Genomic DNA, 6,690 nt, shown 5'->3' with positions numbered 1-6,690 from the left:
AGTAGACTCCTGTCATACGTTCAATGCACATCCCATCTGTCTTTCTAAACGAGGATTGATCATCTTACCCCATGTCCGCTCAATTGATTATCTTTTTTAGGTGTATAGATTTCATTCTCTTTCATTCTCCAGGTTCTCTGTTCCCCAGAAAGTCTATATGTTCTTGACATCATTATGTTCAAAATACACTTTGTTAGGGTGTACTAAGGCCTTTGCTAGTTCAAAGACTTTGTATTACAAGGTTGTTTTGCAAGGTTAAAAGGCAGAGATCCAGAGGCAGGCTGGTCTCTGTGAGTTTGAGGCTATCCTGGTCTACAGAGTGAGTTCCAGGACAGCCAGGGCTATCCTTAGAAACCCTGTCTCAAAAAAAAAAAAAACAAAAAACAAAAAACAAAAAACAAAAAACAATCAATGATCTTTTGCTTAATGATGCATATTAAATCTACATAGGAGCATACTACGGTTTTCTATAAATGTGCCTTCTTTGCCTTCCTGTTGAAGCTTGCACACATCTCTTCTTGTTCCCCACCCCATTCCATTTTCAGCTGGAGCTGCCAGTTCCAAGAGCTACTCAGGTCATCGCAGCCTCCACCACATGTCTTGCTCAAAGGCAGGCACCACCTGCTATATTGGGTTTCTACAAAGGCAGTTGCCCTTAAATTTTTCTTCTGCTAAGAAATGTTATCCAGTACTTGTTGAGAGCCCTTGGCACAAACGTTTGCTTCCTTCAATTTGGGAACTGGACAGTGTGAACAAGTGAATGCATCAGATATAAATATCACTTTAGAGTTGACAGTACCCAATGTTGCATGAACAGATAAAGGGAGAGCCAGAAATATCAAAGGAATTCCAAAGGAAATGCTTTATGTGTTGGTATTAAAATCACTTTAGTTATTTTATGTGTACAAATGGTTCATTTGCTCAAGAAGCTTTTGGTTCATTATAACAGTAAATATCAGTAAAAATGTGACAAATGTATTTGAACACAGTTATTAAAATATTTCTGTATCCTTACTCCCCTGTTTGCCTCTCATAAAATGAAATAAGCTCTATTCTAATTCAATTGAAACAAAATTCTAAGTGAAGTTTCAAGAGTAATTTATAAACTCACACTTAAATTCTTCAGTCAAGCAACCAAAATTCTTTAACAGGCTTCTTTCACACAGTTCTGTCATCTTACCATCTTCAAAATTGCTACTTTAACTAACATTGATCCTGTGCCAGCCTGCCATCATATTGCATCCTCCACTCAAAGCAGTATAAAAATAGAAGTGTCATGGGGGCACTGGGAAGCAGAAGACTTCTTGGTGGCAGGGGATGAGACAGTGTGTGGAGAGATGATACCAAAGAACTGGGCATTGGTCAGAAAGGCATACTTGAAATTTTTCAGTTTTGGCTCTCTCTAAAATGGTGTCAAAGAGCAAAGAAAATATAGAGAGATTTGTTTTGTATTGAGTACTTTAATTCATGACATTAAATATCCTTATTCTGACTATTGTGTGGAGGGAAATTTAAAGTATATTGCCGGATCCATTGGTCACATGTCTCTAGTCAAATTCCATGTGCTAATTGGACTCTTAAATATTCAGACTGAAAGTATGTGTGTCCTAGAAACCAAGTAAAATAACAGTGTGTTGCTAAGCTAAAAGAAAGAGCTCCATTTTTGCCATTTGGCATGGAGCACAATATGTTGAATTACTCCTTTGCTTCTTGAACATTTGGTTGGAAATTCCCTTATTGAGGCAACTGTGATGTCAGCATATCTCCTGACCTTCTATTGAAGTACAACTATAGATTTTCATGCATTGAGTTGAATGAAAACATCATGGGCATACTTTATAAACTCCCTAGTAACAGATGTCCTGTGTGATAAGAATAATTTTGTATTTGCATTGCACACTTCAAATTTACCATGACTGCAATGACTGTACTGTAACTTGGTCCTTTTAACAACAGTGTGACTAGATAATTACTATTAGCTCCCATTTATTTAAGACCAAGACAGAGGATTGGTTCAGTCTGCCAATTCACATTAGCACCCTTTTTGGAACAGCTGAAGACTACTAGCTAGATGTTTTAATTTCCAGCTTCAGTCTTAATATCAATTTTTTTTTTCCATTTCGATGGTTACAAGATGAGGGTGAAAAGATCTTACCCAGTCTCTACATCATTTGTGTTTCTGCTTCAAACCTTTGTTGTTGTTTTTGTTCTTTCTTCAAACATTTTGTAACATTTCTTGCTCTACTATGAGAATATTAAGTTGCTTCAGCAGGGTCCACTTCACAATGCATTTCCTTCCAATCACTACCCCCTGAAGCTAATTTTTTGGACTATACTTGTGATTTGAATTTTGAGTTTCAATTTATATTTAATTGTATAGCTTTATTTTTATTACATAAATATTATTTTAACTAAAACATAAACTATAATTTGGGAATATCTAGGAGTAGAATTCCTGGGTATAACTTTAAATTCCTCTTAAAGATTTATTTAGTCAGGTGTGATTGTGTACACCATACTCGAGGCAGAGGCAGGGGCAGAGGCAAAGGCAGAGGCAGAGGCAGAGAGGCAGAGAGGCAGAGAGGCAGAGAGAGAGGCAGAGAGAGAGGCAGAGAGAGGCAGAGGAGAGGCAGAGGAGAGGAGGCAGAGGAGAGGAGGCAGAGAGGCAAAGAGAGAGAGAGGCAGAGGAGAGGCAGAGGCAGGTAGATCTCTATATATTTGAGGAAAACTTAGTTTATATACAGAGTTTCAGGCTAACAAGTACAACATACTGAGATAATGCGGACCTATCTAAAAAAAGAGTAAGAAAAATGATTTGTTTTCTTTAAATTACATGTGTGTGTCCGTGCTTTGGTACATGCATAGGGGTACAGTAGAAGGCCAGAAAAGGTGTTAAAACCCTTGAATATGGAGATATAGTTTGTTATACCGAAAGAAGTACAAGGACTTGAAACATACTATTAAACTATTTATTAAAAAGACCTTATAATATGTATATATATTTTTTACATTATTTTACTCTTTCATACCTGAGATTTTATTGGCTGAGGAACGAGTACACAAACACTTCAATTACTTTATTATTATTTATTTTTATTCTTTTTATTTTTATTAATTACAGTTTATTCACTTTGTATCCCCCCATACCTCCCTTCCTCCTCCCCTCCCAATCCCACCCTCCCTCTTTCTCACCCTTGTCCCTCTCTCAGTCCACTGAAAAGGGAGGTCCTCCTCCCCTTCCCTCTGATGACACTTCAATTCTTAACACAAGGACCAAACTTTGAAGTCATACATTGTGTTCACAGACATAAATGAAGAGCCACATGTTGTCTCTTTGAATTTACTCCAGTGATGTTCCAGCCTCAAATTTGACAAGTTTTTCTTAAGACCTCACATAACAATCAAATATTCATAATCCTCAATTCTGCCAACCCACATTTTATGTCACCTACAGTACATACTCAAAATTTCCATCTTTCACAGCACATTATCACAAGTGTTAGGAAAATGGACTGCAATGACCAGAGATGATACAGTTTTGACAGTGCAAGGACCAAGAAGTGGTTTTTTTAGGAAACAGTTCTGCTACAAACATGAGACTGGATATAACTAAAAAATATTCCAGACACAACTGCATGACTGAGACTCCAAATTGCCGTTTATTTTGCTTTGTATTGTAGAATATAAAACTAGCTAGCCCCTTCTACAGAATGTTTTGGTGACCCCAGAGACAGTCACAGTATCTCCTGATTCAGTATCCTGATATTTTCTGGTTGTACAAAAATATGTGGATTTTAGACATTAGGATAAACATACTAAAATCTGCACACCTAAAGAAGCTAAGCCAGAAGGAGGACCCTGGGTCAGATGATCATTCCTCTCTCAGAAAGACAAACGGGATGGACACTAGAAAAAGGAGAAAACAGGAAACAGGACAGGAGCCTACCACAGAGGGACTCTGAAAGACTCTTCCCAGCACGGTATCAAAGCAGATGCTGAGACTCATAACCAAACTTTGGCCAGAGTGCAGGGAATCTTACGGAAGAAGGGGGAGATAGAAAGACCTGGAGGGGGCAGGAGCTCCACAGAGAAAGCAACAGAACTGAAAAATATGGGCACAGGGGGGTCTTTTCTGAGACTGATACTCCAACCAAGGACCTTTCATGGATATAACCTGGATAACCTAGAACTCCTGCTCAAATGTAGCCCATGGTAGCTCAGTATCCAGCTGGGTTCCCTAGTAAAGGGAACAGGTCTTTCTCTGACATGAACTCAGTGGCTAGCTCTTTGATCACCTTCCCCTGTGGGGGGGAGCAGCTTTGCCAGGCCACAGAGGAGGACAATGCAGCCAGTCCTGAGCTAGTCCTAAGCTAGGGTTAGATGGAAGGGGAGGAAGACCTCCCCTATCAGTGGACTTGGAGAGGGGCATAGGAGGAGATGAGTTAGGGAGGGTGGGATTAGTAGGGAATGAGGGAGGGGGCCACAGCTGGGATACCAAATGAATAAACTGTAATTAATATAAAAAATTAAAATATTTATTTATTTATTTAGAGTACTGTAGCATCACCAGAACTTATTTCTGCATTTCCTGTGATGTATGTGTTTATATTGTGTTTATAATACAATCCTGAGTTTGTAATGTTACATTTTTAAATGTATACATCTTGATCCTACAATATATTTTATACCCCATTCACAGCAAAACTGTCTTTGCAAAAAATAAAAATTCAGTTAAACAAAACCCAAACAAAACAACCAGCAAATGATTTAACCTCTTAACAATTATTTACACTAAAAAACGGGATGAAGTCAGACTCCCCACCTTCCACCTCTTAAAAATGTTTTTAGAGCTACTGAAAATCTCGCATTTACAAAATAGCTAATAAAACTATTCCTCTGTATTATACAAGAAGGGAAACAGTGACCACTGACAGACATGCTGGATGGTTAGTCAGACTTGGCTTTTTTCTCTTCTCCTTGAGAGGCTGGACTCTGGTTCTCCATCTCTCCGTTTTCTGCAGGCAGATCTCCAGTTTTATGGTCAGTCACTTCACTCTGTTTGCCCTTTGCTCCCCTCGTCCCTTTTGTTTGCACTTTTTTGTCTGATGATTTATTCTTTCCTGAAGCCTTTTACGGCTGCGCATTCACCTTGGTGGGGGCGGGCTTGGCCAACAGCCTCGCCAAGTTATACTTGGGCTCTGTCTAGTCTGCTTTTTCTGAGCTAAACTTCCTCTTGTGCCCCATGATGGTTCAGGGTAGGAGACACAGGCAACGCCAAGCCTGCCAAAGAGCTGCTGCACTGCCTAGCCACCACTGCATGAACTGCTCATATATTACATTTTTCATAAACTTTTTTTCGTCTGGCTAATGGCACTTCCTCCGAGAACCAAAGACCACCTAACCAAACCTCCAATACTTGGCATGAGAATCCCTCTCTTGAGTTGTTGGTCAGGGCTGTCTAAAAATCTTCCCAAACATACAGTCTATTGGAGCAATCTTTGGTAACCATCCAGAAGGTGAAGGTAAGTTTCTATTGCTGATGATATAATGTATTTCAGAAACAGGGCCTAGAAGTCCCTGAGCTAGAATTGACTTTCATGTCCCCCCCCTGAGGACTAGATTTCATGTTACCAGAAGGCATCATGTAAGCTTTCAAAGGAGGGAGGCAATCAACAGTCCTACCAAGCTATGACAACTCTGTCAATGACCATCATGGCATACTAACTCTTAGGATGTACACTTACCTTGGAGGAAACCAACAGCTTTAACTGGACTTACGACACACTCAACAAAAGAGATACTATGCTTGATACTGGCAATCTAACCAATTACTCAGTGCTAGTGATGTCATGATTATTAAAGGAGAATCCATAACCATTAATTTACTAAACCAACACCATCTCTCACATCTACCTATAAACATTTATCTTTATTCTCACAGATAAATGTAGTTCTCACCCTTCATCAAGGAGTTCTCACCCTTCATCAATGGAGACCATTACCACAATCAACCAAAATGCAGAGCTATGGAATCAAGTCCCAGTGTACACATTTACAAAACACTCTTACACCTAAATCTCATGGAACATTGTGGAAGGGGGGCTGGAAAGACCATAAGAGCCTGAGCATCAAGGAGTTTGTTGTGAGATTGTGTCTCTCAGTAACAGCAGAAGGTATACCCATAAAGTTCACAATATGACTACCGAAACATGAGATGAACAAGGATGTCACCAGTGAAATGCTAAACTTGTCAGGGAACAAAGGACAGGAGGCCTAATCCCAACCCAAAGAACTATAAGCAACCATGGAAAGCTGGGAGCAGGAGAGGAGGTCTTCCTCGGGGAAGAGCACAACAATTGGTTGTTCAGTGTCAAATTGTCAGCTCTGAAAACATACATACAGATAATAGCGTAAGTAGTCAACAGCTTATATTTAGGAATATGTGTACATACAAGTATACATGCAATAACAAATACTCATGCAATAACAATTAGTAAAAAGAGAGGCCATAAATTTGAAGGAATGTGGGGAGGTGTATATGGGCAGACTTGGTGAATGGACATGAGAAGTGCTGTAAATAATTTATAATATTAAAAATTAAAAAAAACATTAAACAATAAAACTAGACAAAACTCCACAAAAACAAAGAAATGGGTTTCATCATGATATCTTCATGCATATTTGTCATTA

The 6,690-nt window shown here is 39.1% G+C and overlaps 1 pseudogene; it reads right to left on the bottom strand.

Moving 5' to 3' along the window:
- Window positions 1-4,947: 4,947 nt before the first annotated feature.
- Window positions 4,948-5,244, bottom strand: LOC110543188 (non-histone chromosomal protein HMG-14-like; annotated as a pseudogene).
- Between the last annotated feature and the right edge of the window lie 1,446 nt (window positions 5,245-6,690).

The sequence above is a fragment of the Meriones unguiculatus genome, chromosome X (assembly GCF_030254825.1).
Source record: "Meriones unguiculatus strain TT.TT164.6M chromosome X, Bangor_MerUng_6.1, whole genome shotgun sequence".
In the NCBI taxonomy this organism is placed as follows: Eukaryota; Metazoa; Chordata; class Mammalia; order Rodentia; family Muridae; genus Meriones; species Meriones unguiculatus.
Note: the sequence above shows the minus strand (reverse complement) of the source record. Positions and strands in the feature narration are given on the sequence as shown.